Here is a 17,988-nt window from a genome sequence, read left to right as displayed (position 1 = left end):
AACTTTTATGTTATCCATTTGGATAAATGGGTTTACTCCTTATTTGCTATTTGTGATTATCTTTTTTTAATAAACAGTATTTGGTGAGAAGGGAACAAAGCATTTATTATGTTTACCATATGCCAGTCACTGTGTTAAGCACTTCACAATCATTATGTCACTTTGATCCTCATAACAACCACAAGAGGATCAGAAAACTGAGATAAACAGAGATAAGACAACTTACTCAAGATCATATAGCTAATAAATTTTCTGAGAAAGAAGTGTAACTAAAATTTCCCTGATTTTTCCAGCATTTTTTCAACACTTTTATTTGGGAGCCTGATCTGAGATGAGAGAGGTTAACAGGGTCAGAAAAGGAAGGTCTCTGACTGGAGGGTGACAGGGGGTCTCTAAACAATCTTTTCTTTTTTTCATAGTTAGAGGAGGGTTAACAAGAGGCAGCTATTTAAGTTTCAGATCAATTTAAAAATGCGAACCACATACTTTTCACCCTAACTCTTGGATTGCTTTCAAACTACCTGACTTCTTTTATAACATAAAAACAATAGGTCTATCGATCTTCAAGGAAAAAATTATCTAAGTTCTGCTTACCCCTGAAATTTCTATAGATATTTTTATTAAAACAAATTCTATGGAGTAGTACCCCAAAACTCACTAAGATACTTTAGCATATGTACTAAGTGAAAATGATTACTTTCCAAATACCATGATGATTAATCTCTAACCTCCTTAATCTCTAAACCTCAAAAATCTACTGTTTTTAACAGTTCTATAAACTTTGATTGTCTGACTCTATTTCTGTAATACCAATGTGGCCAAAGTTAAAATGACAGGGGGAAAAAAGCATCTTGCAGATTTTGTTTTTAATTTCTTGTAACCTAATCTCACACTGAAAGCCTAAAGTAAGAGTTACTTTTGTAACTTACTGGAACAACTGCTTCAAATATGAAACTTCATTCATATTCCCCAGCATCCTAAACTTTTTAGCTTCAGTTTTTTTGACGTTTTTCTGGTTGGCTAAATTTTTCCTTTAAAAATCCTACATCTTACAAATACATAAAAATGCAGGCAAAACAATAAGACAGGCACAGAAAGGATATAAAGGGAAAAAAAAACTTTTTTAGGGACAGATGGGCAGAAACCACCACTTAAAGCTTCTTAGCAAAACCAAAATTTCATTTGATCAGAATAAGATTTCTCAATGACAAAGCTTAATTTCTTTGATATGCAATAATAAGAGCTGAATTAGCTAAAACAAATTATCAGCTGGGTCTATTACAGTTTAAGTCAGATATCATATAACTCAACTGCTTTTAGTCATTCCTGTAGCTATTGCGATTATCACCTGATCCCATGCTATCAAAAATCTATCCAAAGCTGAACCCAAAGGTATCTTACTACTGCTGGAACCCATTTTCTGTTTCAACTTCTGAAGCCCAAAAGTTAACTCCAGACCCTCACTTCACTTCCTAGGACAAACCCAAAATTTCCTGCAGGGAAAAACCCAATCATTTCCCACACCCTAGCTAAACCAAAACTTCCCAGGGAAAACTAGCTAAAACTCCACGGTAAAACTGGATCCAAATCTCTTAAAAGGAAACTTTCTGGAAAAACTTATTCCAAACCTATACTTCCCTAATCCCTGGGGTGAGTTCAAACTAATTCATAAAAAAAAAACTAAACTAAACTTTAACCTTACCCAAACTGGGGAGAAAAAAAAATTCCTTGGTAAAAATTTAACTGGAGACCTCTAGGGAGTATTTCTGGAAGACTGTCAACCAGAGCTCAAATTCTGACTTGACCTAGCATGGCTCGCCAAAATCTGTGGTGAATGAAAGATGAAATGACTGAGGAAAACAGAGGTTCAATCTTCCAAGTATATTGATTTATTAAGCAATGCGTATCAATTGGCTAACAAAGTGGGACCAGATCTCCTCAGCTTAGGCATGGACCCCAAATGCAGCGGGAGACAGACTCTAGTATCATTTAAAAAAAATATTCAAAGAACAATTAATTAAAAGAAAACAATACAAAGTTAGGTAATCTGATTTCTAATTGGATAAAAATTAGTGACTTTCCAAGTTGGGAGGGGGAAAGTAAGCAGGTGCAATTTGCTTCATTCAAAAAAAGAGGTGTCCTATTCCCTTCAAGTGCCTATAAACAATCAAAGGAATATGGAAACAATGACTGATTAGTACAGGTCGGTTTTCAGATGAAACATATGAGTTTCTTGAGATATACCAATGTGAGAAAACTCTTTGTATCAATCTTTGAGACTGACTGGGTTTCTGGTCTGTATAAGTCCATGGTTAAGGGTCAGTAAACAGCAGTTAGATTTGATTCAGTTTCCCAGCCATGCAGGGCTGGTTTCAAACAATGCAATAAGGTTTTCTCTTAATTCTCACAGTAAAATCAAATTTTTTCGTAGGAAAGAAGTTGGACTACATCCATAATTGAACACAAAGGGAACTGAGGTAGCTCTAGATTGAGTCACAGGATGGAATTAATATGGCTCACTCAATTTCCACTGCCTCTTGCTGTTTTAATTCCTTCCCATGTAAGATATATATGGCCCCATAAGATATCTAGACCCATAGACAGAAAGCTCAAGGCGATGACAGAAATGAAACATCTTGTGCTTTGTTTATCATGACACCTCTTGGGCTATTTGAAAAGGATAATTCTGAGATGAACTGAGTTTAGTATAGAGTCAAAGAGTAGTGGAATTCACAGTAGAGAATCACTGCCTTAAGGCAGTAGATCCTGCCAGAAGGCAGGACAGCAAGGTACCTGTTGGTGGGGCAGGGTGCCTCAAGGGGAAGAGAATGGGACCAGAAGTGATAACCTCCTACTCTGTTGACCAAGTTACTGAATTAATTGGACCAGTGGGAGATAGAACATCCAGCACTCATACATAAAGGTGAACAGATCTCTTCAGTCTCCTGAGAAATGGACAAGTCATATCTCTGGTCTTAATCTCCTATTTGAAAGATGAAAAATAGTTGTGATGCTCCAAGAGAACCCAAGGAGAAAGGTGGCTACTGTATTTTCTCCCCCATAGATACTAAAAGCACTGTGGTCGCCTCAATCATTGTGTTTGTTCTGACCTGATCTTAGTCAAATGAATATTCCAAGATGGAATTGTCTGGGAAGGAAGGAAAAAGCATTTATTAACAGCTTACTGCATGTCAGGCACTGTAGTAAGCAGGGGAGATACAAGTAAAAAAGAAAGATCCTGCTTTCAGTGAGCTTCCATTCTAAGAGAAGAAAACATACATGCTGAAAAAGCAGGAGTTGCTAGGAAAAAGGGGAGAAGGTATACAGTATAGGGGTATGGTTATAAAGTCAGGGGCTGAGCCATTCTAAGGGGAATGAAGGCTGGCCAGTTTGGGCACTTCTACAAAATGGAGACCCCAAGGGGAAGTCATTAAAGGGGGAAAATAATCCAAAGAATTTAAGATTTTTGTGGCTTAAATATTTCCAAAGAAGAAAAGCTGATTTGTATGGACTCTATCTATAGTCATAAGCAATCTAAGAAATGAACCAAATCAATGGCAGAAATGAGAGCTAGAAATTCAAAAGCTGACCTAATTTTGAAATCATTTTAAAGACACTTTAATCAGCTAATTGTGATATATTTTTATTAGAATAAGTTAATATGTAAGGCATTGTATTTTAGAGATGAGCCATTTAAAAAAATAAACACCTTTCTTCCTCTAAAAGAAAAAGAAATATTCTAGGGCAAGAAGACCCACAGTATGGGTTGAATAATCCAGAGGGCAAAGATCTTAAGAAAGTTCTAAGATAAGAAATTTTTGGTAGAGTTGTAAAGTGTTGCAACCATTAGGAAAATAGTTAGGAATTATACTCACAATGTCACCCAACTATGGACGCACTTTGACCTAAAGATATCACTAAATTAATATACTTCCAAAAGATCAAACACAATGGGAAGAAGCCAACTGATGTGTGCAAATCTGTTTAGAACAGCACTTAATGATTGTAGTCAAGAACTAGAACAACATAGGTGTCTATTGATGAAGAAATGTCTGAATAAATTATGGTAGAGGAATGTATGAGTTATTATTATTCCATAAGAAAATGATGAATGGTTTAGAAAAACCTTGAAGGTCTCATATGAACTAATGTAAAGTGAGGACCAAGAGAACAATTAATACAATGGTAACAACATTACAAAGAAAAAGAACAATGAGAGATTCAAGAACTCAGATTCAAACAACAGAGTGACCATTCTTGGTTCCAGAAAACTAATCGATAACGAGACATGCTTCCCACATCTTGGCAAAGACATGACAGACTAAGAATGCTGAAGGGGACATGTGTTCAGATACTTCCAATATGTGAATTTGACTTAAATGATTATACTTGTTACAGGGAGGCACAGTCTCTTTTTCTTTTCTTTTTTTTGGTGGGGGGGAGGAGGGAAAGTGGCAGTAATATAGGTAAAGTAAGTGGTAAAAAGGAAGGTCAATTAATCATTAAAAATTAACAAGAGAAAAGGAGGAGGAATCACAAACCAGCAGGGCAGAATTAGATCTACTATCACTGAATTATTCAAAACAAATATATATATATATATATATATATATATATATATATATATATATATATATATATATATATATATATATGGATGAAAAACAAGGCTATACATAACAAAAGATCCCAGTTTCACATACAATCCCCCTTTTTAGGCTTTTCTTAGAATATTTATTAAGTTCATTTAAAAGAAACTTGTTTTAAAAGGTATATAAAGAAGAATTAGGAATTAAAATTCTTAATTTCCAATGATCTGGGATAATGCATCTAGGAAAAGGGAAGGGGGAAACTTAGCATTTTTTTTCAGTTGAATTAGTTGAAAAATTGTGTGGAAGATAGAGAGGATTACAGGTGGAAAATATTTTGTAATACTGCTCCCCTCCCCGCACGTGCGCGCGCGCGCACACACGCACCCACACCCCTCCATCTCTTAGAATCCTTAGTTTTCTTAAGACATCAGCTCCATTTCTACGTGAGCTCCTTCTTGGTTCAAATAGGTGCCAGTGCCTTCCTCACCCCCTCTTGTGTGTTTGTATATGTGTATACACACACCCATGTTTTCTCTTCTATTTAGACTGTACTGTTTAAGCACAATGTTTTATTTTGTTTTGTCCTTGTATCAGCACACAGTAGAGAACCTGAAATATGCTTAATAATGGCTTATGAGTTTATTGGAAAATGTGAGAAGGAGGAGGAGGAAGAAAGAAAGAAGGAAGAAAGCTGCTGCTGCTGCTGCTAATGATGATGATGAACAGCAATTCATCTGGAACAAGCAGACCTAGTCTGGATTTATTGAATATAACAAAGTGGTTTCCAGATAGAAGATATATAACAGTTAAAATCCAAGAGAGGAATCAAAAGTCCCTCTAAGAGTAAGATCCATATGAACATAACCAAAAATCTGTTGATTAAAAAAGACACCTGTTGTAATTCTGCCTCTCCCTATGCCTTGCAACCCCAAACACAGTTCTTCATACTCCATGTGACCCATAATCTCTTGACCCTTAGGTTCTTTCCTTGCCATCATTGATGCATATTTTCCTTCCTTATTCATCTTGACACTTTGGTGAACCTGCTCAACCCCGAACTAGCTGCTTCTCTCAAATTCCTCACCCCCTTCTCCTATTGCCCTTCTTGCCTTGGCAGGGCTCAGCCACAGATTACCCTCACATTTGCTACTGCACAAAGCTGAAAAGAATCACAAAACCATGCTAACTGTGCTCACTACAGATTTATGCCTCACAATTTAAATTGGCATCTCACCGAGGCAAAGCAATATTTTTACATCTCTTCCCCTCTCTAATTAAGTCACTATGCCACTTACTATAACAGTACTTCAAACTTTTGCATCCATCCTCAAACCCTCGATGGCCCTCCACCCTGTTTCCTACCTCCTGAGAATCTTACCTGATATGTAACTGAAAAAACTGAGGCCATTCAGCAAGAGCTCCCTCTTCTCTCGTCCTCCTCACCTCACTCACCTAGATGCTTTATGCTTCCATTTCCTCCTTCATCTTTGTCTCACAGAAAGAGGTGGCCTTTCTCCTTGCCAAGACAAACCCCTCTGCACATAAGGGATCCCACTCTATCCAGTTTTCTCTAGTACATCACCCCCTTTTTCATCCATACCCTCATTATCTTTACCTTCTTTCATCTAGTGACTCTGTACTGCTTACAAACATGCCCATATCTCACCTTCACAAAATTCTAACTTGGTCCATCCATCCCTTCTATCAGCTATGCCGTATCTCCTTCCTTTTGTGGCTAAACTCCTTCAGAAAGCCATTTGCCAATTGATACCTCCAATACCTTTCCTCTCACATTGTTCTCAACTATCCTCAGTGTGGTTTCCAAACTCATTATTTAATGGAAAATGTTTTCTCCAAAGTTACCAATGATCTCTTAATTGGCAAATCTTATGGTCTTTTCTCATTTCTCATACTTCTGAACCTCTCTAAAGTCTTTATCATAGCGGATTACCCATTTCTCCTAAATACGTTCTTTTCTCTAGTCTTTTTTTTTTTGGTAACACCACTCTACTTCTTCACACTTCTTCTAAAGGTAGATATCCCTCGCATGGGTTTCCTTCTCTTCTCCTTCCGTACTATTCTGCATGGAGATCTCATCATCTCTCTTCAGTCAATTCTGAGATCTACTTATCCAACCCTAGCCTCTCTCCTGACCTCCATATTTGCATCTTCAACTTCCTTTTGGATGTCTCAAACTAGATATCCTGCAGGTATTATAAACACAACAGATCCCAAACTGAACTCATTATCTTTCCCTCCAAAAGCTTTCCCCTTCCAAACTTCTCTATTACTGGTCAAGGGCACTGCTATCTTCCCAGTCACTCAGACTTGAAACCTAAGTGTCATTCACTACTTTTCACCCTCATTCCCCAGATCCAAATTTTTTTTGCGGGGAGCAAATCCTATCAATTTTACCTTGGTAACACCTCTTACTTCTCTTCTTTGATACTTCCACCAACATGGCATAGGTCTTCATCACCTTATACCTGGACTACTGCAACAGACTTCAGGTTAGTTTCCTTGTGTCTTCTCTTCCTCCTCTTCAATCTATCCTCCACTCAGCAGCCAAACTGATCTTTCTAGAGCTCAGATGTGACCATCTCATCTACCTAGTCAATAAATTCTAGTGGCTTTTTGTTGCTTTCAGGGTCAAATATAAAGTCACCTATTTGGCATTCAAAACCTTTCGTAACCTGACCTTTCTAACTTCTACCTTTTCTAATCTTCTTACATTTTAATCACCCTCACTGATTATGCATTGCAATGAATCATAATATGCTACACACAAGATGTTACATCTCCAGATTCTAGGAATTTTCACTTGCTGTTCCCTGTGACCAGAATCATATCATGTTCCTCTTCATTTCTATCTCCTGACCTCCCTAGATTCTTTTGATTCCCAGCTAAAATCCTACTTTCTAGAAGAAGCCTGTTCCAGCCTACCAAAATATTAATGCCTTTCCTCTATTGGTTAGTTCCTATTAGTTTATACTGTATATATATATATATATATATATATATATATATATATATGTGTGTGTGTGTGTGTGTGTGTGTGTGTGTGTGTGTGTGTTTATGTATATATGCATATATATTTACATATATATGCATATATATACATATATATATATATAAATTTTTAGTACATAGTTGTTCTCATGTGGTTTCTCCTATTAGACTGTGATATCTCTGAGAGATGAAATTGTCTTTTGCTTTCTTTGTATCCCCCATGCCTAACACAGAGTCTGGAATATAGTAGGTGATTAATAAATGTTTGTTGACTTGACCTTATTTGAATTACCTTTCATAAGTTCGTTCAAGAAGCTGATCAAATTTTGCCTTTTGCAGGAGACCTTTCCTGATTGACTATGTTTCTAGTACCTTCCATATATTCTGTATATATCTTGTATACATGTAGTTGTTTACATGTTGCTCTGCCCCTCCATTATAATGTGAGCTGCTTTAGAACAGGGGCCATGTTTTTGCCTTTATTTATGTCTTCAGCATGCAGCACAGTGCCTGGAATATTAGTAAGCATTTAATAAATGTTTATTGATTAGCTTTTGGCTTACTATATAGAAAGAAAACTTTCAAAATATAGAGTTCTAACTGATCTCTATTTGCTCAGAGAGTTAACCCTTGGGTGATTTTAGTGAGTCTGAACATGAGCTTACATTCCAAAATGCTTGACCAGCTACAAAAAACTCATTCATTTTGTTTACCTGCATTGAACGTTAACGTAAAAGAATAATAAGTGGTTATTAATTTGTGCTCAGATCATCTTAATCTGAACTTCATCAAAAATGATGAGAAGAATAGAATGGTGATGCTGCTGCTGATAACTGAAAAGATCATGGGTGAGGTACCAAGAAAAAACACAAGTACTCACAGGATCATTAATCCTGATTGAATCATGAATTGAACATGCAGCTGTGTAGCTTCCTAGCCCTGTAGTCTTTCAGGCATGTAAGCTCTGACTGAAGATTACTGTGCTAAGTTTAACCTAATCAAGAATCAGATCTCTGGATATCTGAAGAGCCCCTGCCCTAAAGGGGCTAAAAATCTAAAGAGGGAGACAAGAAGCAAACAAATAGGTACAAACAAGTTATATAAATGATAAATAGGAGGTAATTAAGAGGAAAAAGGCAATGAAATTAAGAGGGGTTGGGAAAGGCTTTCTTTAGAAGATTATGTTTGGGAAAGTTTGCTAACCTTGTCTACAGGGTTTAGAAGAAGTCTGCTAAGCCTGATTATGATCAGTAGAACCTCCCTTTACTTGCCTAAATGTAGCTAACCAATGCAATCCTCCCTTTGTTGTACCATGCCCATTTATTTTTGGTGTTTGAGATCAGAATAAAAATAAGAAAAACCAAACAAAAAATGTAAAAAAATGTAGCTAACCAAGAGAGTTATTGGGTAAATGGTAGTTTATCTGTATATAGGTGAGATCAGACATAGAGGCAATACTGTCTGCAAGGGTCTAGATAGCCCAACAATAACCTACCAAAGCCTAGCGATAGCCTAGTTTTCACAATAATGCACCGAAGCCCAATCCATAGTTTATGTTCACCTCCATGTCCTAGGGAATGGATAGAGGTTAACAACCAGGGCAATTTACACTGAGGGCTTCACAGTAACCTTCATTCAATAGAAGGACAGAGACTTTCAGAAGATGAGAGGTATGCTATTCCTTTAGCCAACATCCCACCTAACCTTTAACCTCTGTGCTCTAGAATTACCAAGACTTCCTCCTAATTCTTATAACTGAGTGGGTGACAATTAGGTGATGAAGAGCCTTAGGAATGCTTTCTTAACTTTCTTATTGATTGGGAGTGAGATCAACAATACATGATCATGGTTCAGGTTGTAAACTACTCTTTTTTTTTTATTTTTTTTTTAAATGCAATTTATTTATTTAACATATTTGGTTTTCAGCATTGATTTTCACAACAGTTTGAATTACAAATTTTCTCCCCATTTCTGCCCTCCCCCCCCACTCCAAGATGGCGTATATTCTGGTTGCCCTGTTCCCCAGTCAGCCCTACCCTCTATCACCCCCCTCCCCTCTCATCCCCTTTTCCTTTCCTTTCTTGTAGGGCAAGATAAATTTCTACGCCCCATTGCCTGTGTATCTTATTTTTTAGTTGCATACAAAAAGTTTTTTTTGTTTTTGAACATCTGATTTTAAAACTTTGAGTTCCAAATTCCCTTCCCTCTTCCCTTCCCACCCACCCTCCCTAAGAAGTTGAGCAATTCAACCTAGGCCACACATGTATTATTATGTATAACCCTTCCACAATACTCATGTTGTGAAAGGCTAACTACATTTTGCTCCTTCCCAACCCATCCCGCTTTATTGAATTTTCTCCCTTGACCCTGTCCCCTTTCCAAAGTGTTTGTTTTGATTACCTCCACCCCCATCTGCCCTCCACTCCATCATCCCCCCGCCTTTTATTTTTTTTTTATCTTCCTCCCTCTTCTTTCCTGCGGGGTAAGATACCCAACTGAGTATGTATGGTATTCCCCCTCAGGCCAAATCTGATGAGAGCAAGGTTCACTCATTCCCCCCTCACCTGCCCTCTCCCCTCCTCCCATAGAACTGCTTCCTCTTGCCACCTTTATGGGAGATAATCCACCCCATTCTATCTCTCCCTATCTCCCTCTCTCAGTATGTTACTCTCTCATCCCTTAATTTCATTTTATTTCTTTTAGATATCTTCTCTTCATCCTCAACTCACCCTGTGTCTGCTCTCTCTCTTTTACATATATATATATACACATACATACACATACACATAGATACATACATACATTCACATTCACTTATATATATACTTAAACATATATATATATATGCATATATATATATATGCATATTCCCTTCAACTACCCTAATACTGAGGTCTCATGAATCATACTCATCATCTTTCCATGTAGGAATGTAAACAAAACACTTCAACTTTAGTAAGTCCCTTGCAATTTCCGTTTCTTGATTACCTTTTCATTCTTCTCTTGATTCTTGTGTTTGAAAGTCAAATTTTCTATTCAGTTCTGGTCTTTTCACTGAGAAAGCTTGAAAGTCCTCTATTTTATTGAAAGTCCATATTTTGCCTCGGAACATGATACTCAGTTTTGCTGGGTAGGTGATTCTAGGTTTTAATCCTAGCTCCATTGACCTCCGGAATATCGCATTCCAAGCCCTTCGATCTCTTAATGTAGAAGCTGCCAGATCTTGGATTATTCTGATTGGGTTTCCACAATACTCAAATTGTTTCTTTCTGGCTGCTTGCAGTATTTTCTCCTTGATCTGGGAGCTCTGGAATTTGGCAACAATATTCCTAGGAGATTTCTTTTTCGGATCTATTTGCGGAGGCGATCGATGGATTCTTTCAATTTCTATTTTGCCCTGTGGCTCTAGAATATCAGGGCAGTTCTCCTTGATAATTTCCTGAAAGATGGTATCTAGGCTCTTTTTTTGATCATGGCTTTCAGGTAGTCCAATAATTTTTAAATTATCTCTCCTGGATCTATTTTCCAGGTCAGTGGTTTTTCCAAGGAGATATTTCACATTGTCTTCCATTTTTTCATTCCTCTGGTTCTGTTTTATAATATCCTGATTTCTCATAAAGTCACTAGCTTCCACTTGCTCCAATCTAATTTTTAAAGTAGTATTTTCTTCAGTGGTCTTTTGGACCTCCTTTTCCATTTGGCTAATTCTGCCTTTCAAGTAATTCTTCTCCTCATTGGCTTTTTGGAGCTCTTTTGCCATTTGAGTTAGTCTATTTTGTAAGGTGTTGTTTTCTTCAGTGTATTTTTCAGTATTTTTTTGGGTCTCCTTTAGCAAGTCATTGACTTGTTTTTCATGGTTTTCTCGCATCCTTCTTATTTCTCTTCCCAATTTTTCCTCTACTTCTCTAACTTGCTTTTCCAAATCCTTTTTGAGTTCTTCTATGGTCTGGGGCCAGTTCATGTTTTTCTTGGAGGCTTTGGTTGTAGGCTCTATGACTTTGTTGTCTTCTTTAGGCTGTATGTTTTGGTCTTCTTTGTCACCAAAGAAAGAATCCAAAGTCTGAGACTGAATCTGGGCGCGTTTTCGCTGCCTGGCCATATTCCCAACCAACTGACTTGACCCTTGAGTTTTTCAGTGGGGTATGACTGCTTGTAGATTACAGAGTTCTATGTTCTACGTTTGGGGGGGAGGTGCCAGCTCTATCAGAGCCGCACTCCTCCTTCCCCAAGGACCCCCAGTCCAGACTGGGCTCAGATCTTCGGCAGGCTGTGCACCCCTGCTGTGATCCGCCACTTAATTCCTCCCACCAGGTGGGCCTGGAGCCGGAAGTAACAACAGCTGTAGCTGCCCCACCTCCGCTGCCCCCGGGGCTGGAAGCCGAACCGCGAACTCCTTCCACTCCCGCAGCTTTTCCCACTAACCTTCTCCGCAGTCTTTGGTGTTTGTGGGTCGAGGGGTCTGGTAACTGCTCACGTATTCAGGGCGCTAGGGCCCCCTCCGCCCGGCTTCTGGACTGGATCGTCCACGCCGCTCAGGCTGGGCTCTGCTCCACTCCGTTCCCAGCTCCCAGCTCCCAGCTCCCAGCTCCGTGTGGAATAGAGCTCACCCAGAGACCATCCGGGCTGTCCTGGGCTGGAGCCCTGCTTCCCTCTGCTGTTCTGTGGGTTCTGCCATTCTAGAATTGGTTCAGAGCCATTTTTATAGGTTTTTGGAGGGACTTGGGTACGGAGCTCACTCTAGTCCGTGCTTACCAGCCGCCATCTTGGCTCCGCCCCCCTGTAAACTACTCTTTTGTGTCATGTGGATTTCATTTATGATTTCTTGAAATATAGCTCTGAAAAGCCAGACTTTGACAAAGCCCATTGGAATTCAAGAGGAGCTACTTGATTATGTTTTAAATCCAAATCACTCTGGCTTTCACTGATTGGCCAAATAATAGGTTCCAGCCCAAACCTTACTAGATCATTGTTTGGGTTTTGCTGGCTCAGAGTGAGTGGAAATAGCAATTATTTCTGTTCTGGCCAGAAACCCTAAAGGTCTTACCTCCCTGATTGATTCTTTTGAGAAAGCAAAGTAGGCTACCTTGTACCGTAAGTTTTACCTTTAGCTACTGAATGGCTGTTGCCTCAAACAAAGTGACACCTGGGAAAGACTTTAGCTTAAAAATGCTGTCCATCCAGAAACAGAACCATGGAGTCTGAATGCAGATCGAAGCATATTATTTGCAATCTTCTTTTTTTGTTGTTCTTTCTTGTAGTTTCTCCTATTGGTTGGTTCCAATTCTTCTTTACAACATGACTAATGTGAAAATAGGTTTAATATGAATGTATACATAGAGCCTATATCAAATTACACTCCATCTTGGGGTGGGGGGGAGAGGAGAGATGGGGAGAAAATTTGTTACTCAAAATCTTATGGAAGTGAATGCTGAAAACTAAAAATAAATAAATTTATTTTTTAAAAAAAGACCTTTAACTTAAAAAGGCCAAGATCTCTCACTGCAACCTGGGTCATTACCAGTCATCCTGACCTATGTCTTGCTACTGGACTCAGATGATGCTGGAGGAGATAGTGAGGCTGATGACTTCACACAATCCTACCTCACTTAAATCCAATTCATTTGAAAGTCAAAACATCACCCTGCTGATGTAATTGGTCCTCTTCAAGAATGAAGGAGGATTAACAGCCTTTGTGCATAACATTTATTTTATGCCTTACCTGATATTGCTTCTCAAAGGATCATGAAAAGTTGTTTCCTTCGTTGATATGTCAAGAAATATGGTATAACAATATAGCCATGAAATATACTTCATTTAAGGCATATTTTCATGGTTCTATTTAACATTTATGTATATAGTAGGAGCTTGGCCCTGCCCACAGAACATCAAGACTGAATCCTAAGATATCCTGGGTATCCTCTTGCTGGTCAGGAAGTTTATCCAGCAATAGCCATGTTCCTATGACCTTGCACTTGACATGGGAAAGACTACCCAGAGTTCCTAGGTGCCAGTGACATTGAACTAGGGCATAGCAGTGTGACCACACAGCAACAAAGGGGCCATCTTACCTGGCCAAAAATTCTATTCTTTTTTATAGTCAGCAAACAATAAATCTAGTTTAATTTGTGAATACATTCTCTGAACACATATTTAATATATATTTATACATATTGAACACATTCTCTGTACCTTTCAGTCAATTGTGTGCCCTTAAAAATATAGTCTGCTGTAAATATCTTGTTCAAAATCATTCTCATATTTTCATCAAAGATACCCTTCAATATAATTCTCATAAAGATTTTATAGATATGAAAAATAGTCATATGGGTTAAAAATTATCAATTTCCTCCTAGTTGCTTTTTCTTAAACAGTGATTTCAAAAATTGTGATTTTTTTAATCATACAATTTCTTGCCTTCTTTCAAATATTTTGAAAATCTATCTTCAATGCTTTCAAAATTGTCATGTCTTCTGCATAGTTGTCTTCTGTGTATGCTTTTCTCATTTAGCTGCACTTCCAATTTGTCTTCTTTAATTTGCACTTCCTTGAATGGTTTGAGTCCACTGTAGTAACTCCACTGTCATTAATAAAATGGAAAAAAAAATAGTTTAAGAAATGCTGACAGTTCTGCTCTATTTTTAATCTATTTGCTATATTTTCATATGCATCTTTAATCCCAAGGTAATTAGCTGAAAAGTACAAAATTTATCCAAACATCTTATTTGAAGTAAATTCTTTTTTAAAAGTTTTGTTTTGTGTATTGTGTATGCGCCTATTTATTTCATCGAACTAACTACTTGGAATGTTGGCCTATAGGAAATCTCCACTTTCAATGGCATCATGCTGAATGAGCATGACCAGAATGAAATCTTTGCTTTGGTGATAAATCATTCACTGTTAACCACTTAACCACCATGAGGTGAAAGCTTTTATGGGATATCAGCCAGAGTCAGCTCGGCCCCCTTGGTGACTCACAATAATCCTTTGCAATGTATCATGGGGAAATAGTCCTGATTTATTTTTCTGTTTCACTCACTGGATTGCCCATTACTTACTTCCCACGAAGGGATAGTGCAACTCAACATGGAAAGATAAATGTAATAATCTCAAGAATATTAAAAAAAGAAATTGTAAGAATAAACATCAATTTTACTGTCTGATATAAACATTAACTGCAATTACAATCATTATCATAAATCATTCCAATTGGACAATAACTTTTAACCATAAAAATCAAATGTTAACATACGCAAAGTGCATTGCAAATCTTAAGGAACTATAAAAATGTAAGTTATTAAAATTATGATGGCTTATTACTATAACAATTTCTTCATTCTGATACACACATACAAATATACATATATGTCTATATGTGTGTATACATTTTTTGGAGGCAAAGTTAAGTGACTTTCCCATGGTCATTCAGCTAGTAAGTGTCCGAGGCCAGGTCCTCCTGACTCCATGGCCGGTGCTCTATCCACTGCACCACCTAGCTGCCCCATTCTGATATATTTTTTGACACTGATCTTTTATTTGTGAATCTCTTTGTTATACAAACAGTATAGTTTCAATTTGGTCCTTTGTCATTCTCACATTGAGAATTTGTCATGAATTTGATTCTTCACTAGCCTATTGCTACCATAAGCCACTTTTTTTTAAATGTTTCTTTGACTAGCCTAATATCTGTTAAGGAGAAAAAGAGAATGACATGGAGTATTCAATAATTACAATTCTAATAAGGCAGCTAGGTGGCACAGTGGATAGAATTCTTGGCCTGAAATCAGAAAGCTGTCTCCCTTAGTTCAAATCTAGCCTCAGACACTTACTAGCTGTGTGACAGTGGGTAAGTCACTTAACCCTATATGTTTCAGTTCCTCATCTGTAAAAGGAGCTAGAGAAAGAAGTGGTAAACGAATCTAGTATTTTTTGGCAAGAAAACCCCAAATGGGGTCACAAATACTTGGACACAAATGAAAAATGACTCAACAAGTCTAATAATTATGTCTTCTATTTATATGGCATTTTGCTTGCATTTACTCATTCACCCTCACAATTACCTTGTGAGATTTGTAATGTAGGCGTTATTATCCATATATCACAGAAAACTGAATCTCTGAGAGTTTGATTGACTCTTAGACAAACATCTAATAAATAACAGAGTTCCAGGCTAGGTCTTCTGACTTTTTTTTTTCTTCCATTATATATCTGACCTCACTAATGTGCATCTATTCATTTTTACAAATATTTATTAAGTCTTTAATATGTATGCTTCACTGTACTAAGTTCTGAGAATTAAAAAAAAAGACTAATTCCTAGCCTTCAAAAAGTTTGTCATAAAAAGGTGGGGGGGACATAGTGGATGCAAGGTAGAAATTAGGATTAAACAGTATTCAGAACGTTCTTGGAAATTTGAGGAGGAAATGAAGATGAAGAGGTTGTCTTTATTAAGAACAAACTGAGTGCCTTTTCCGCCCGCTCGCCCTGGCTGCCCCCCCGTCCCCGCCAAGCGCCGCTCTGGCTGCATCGCGGTCACACCGAGCTCCGGGCCCTCGCTGCGCTAGCGCCGCCGCCGCCGCCTCCCTCCTTCCACCTCCCTGATCATCTAGCGGGACCTCATCAGCCACGGTGAGATGTTCTCCTACATTTACAAGATCCGGGAGACCGCGAACTGGCTGTGCCTGTAGGTGGAGCAGAAGATGGTCAGTAGGACAGAGCATGCCATTGATGATTCACTCATCGTTGGAAATGCCTCTGCTGAAGGTCCTGAGGGTGAAGGAACAGATGCCTCTGTAATCACTGGAGTCGACATAGCAATAAACCATCATTTGCAAGAAACCAGTTTCACAAAAGAATCCTACAAAAAGTACATCAAAGACTACATAAAATCAATCAAAGGCAGACTTGAAGAACACAAGCCAGATAGAGTAAAACCTTTTATGACGGGAGCTGCAGAACAAATCAAACACATCCTTGCTAATTTTAAAAACTATCAGTTCTTCATAGGCAAAAACATGAATCCAGATGACATGGTAGCTCTCTTGGACTTCCATGACGATGGTGTGACTCCATATATGATTTTCTTTAAGGATGGTTTAGAAATGCAGAAATGTTAACAAATTCAGCTGATTACTTTGAATCACCTGTCATCATAACTGGCTGCTGCTTTTTGTCGTCTACACAACACCAGGACTTGGACAAACTTGGACTGATGTCATCTTGAACTTTATTCATTTATTTTTGACCTTGATTTATTTGGAGTGGAGGCATTGTCTAAAATAAAACACATTTAACCCCCCCTCCAAAAAAAAGAAGAAGAAGAAACTGAGTGGGTAGGCATATATTATACAACAAAAGACTTTGGTTAGACAATAGGCTAAATTTCAAGTCTGTAAGCCTTTGGAGAATTAAAACATGCAGAGAGGTTTTGAGTCTCTACCTATAAATGACAATACAAATGGTACACTATGGGTTAATATTAAGCATTGTTTTTTCAGTAGTTTGTGAGCCCCACCCCCCAAGCTTGAGGGCCTCCTAAAGTCTCTTCCCCTTATCTTGTAATACCATAGAATACAATAAAACCTCCCCCTTATCCTGAACCATAAAATTCCTTGTCTTCCTCATCCTAGGTCATAAAATTTCCTCTGTCTTCCTTATTCTGTCCTTATAAAAAGAAGCCCCCGCCCCTCTGTAAATTTCTAGTCCTTCTTCCAGGGCTAGCCCACTGCTTTTGTGTCAATAAAGCTGCCCTTGGTTAGGAGAAAATCATCTAAGTGAATTCTTTCACACCTAAACCAGCTCTCCCAACTCTAAACCTCAATGTAGAGATTAAGTAAAGAACAGTTTATGAAATTTGAAAGCCCACATAACTCAAAGCAGGCTCTACAAATTTATACTCTTTGAGATAGTAGCAATGTAATGCATTTTACAAAAAGAAGTAATTTGAGGGAAAGGAATCAGGGGAATTATAAGTACAAAGAAGATCATATGAAAACATTTCTGCACATTATGGAAAAGGAAAAAAAAGCGGTGAAGATACCAAAACAACATTTGTTTAAATGAAATTTCCTTTTTCTAATGTCACTCTGGAATAATTTTTGACATGAAACAGTTGATCAGACACTTCAGCATTATGACTGGTTTATATGTGGCAGTGGGAAACTGATTTATTCATTTCCTAAAAGGGGTTGAAAGCAATTTTCTGAAGTGACTCATCCTTGATAACAGATTCAAAGTCTATTTCTTTAACTCATGAGACTTATGAGAAGAAAGGTGCAAAATCTGTTGAGGAAAAATGTAAGAGCTCTGAGCCCCTCAATTTGAAAGAGGAATATTCACTGAGTTTCTAAGGATTGTAAAAACAATAATTCTTGGATCTATGAACTTCCTG

General features: G+C 37.8%; 1 pseudogene; it reads left to right on the top strand.

Annotated features, from left to right (window-relative positions):
* Positions 1-16,858, top strand: part of LOC118840023 — a 31,169-nt pseudogene extending 14,311 nt beyond the window's left edge.
* Positions 16,859-17,988: the final 1,130 nt, after the last annotated feature.

Source organism: Trichosurus vulpecula, chromosome 1 (assembly GCF_011100635.1).
Source record: "Trichosurus vulpecula isolate mTriVul1 chromosome 1, mTriVul1.pri, whole genome shotgun sequence".
Lineage (NCBI taxonomy): Eukaryota > Metazoa > Chordata > Mammalia > Diprotodontia > Phalangeridae > Trichosurus > Trichosurus vulpecula.
Note: the sequence above shows the minus strand (reverse complement) of the source record. Positions and strands in the feature narration are given on the sequence as shown.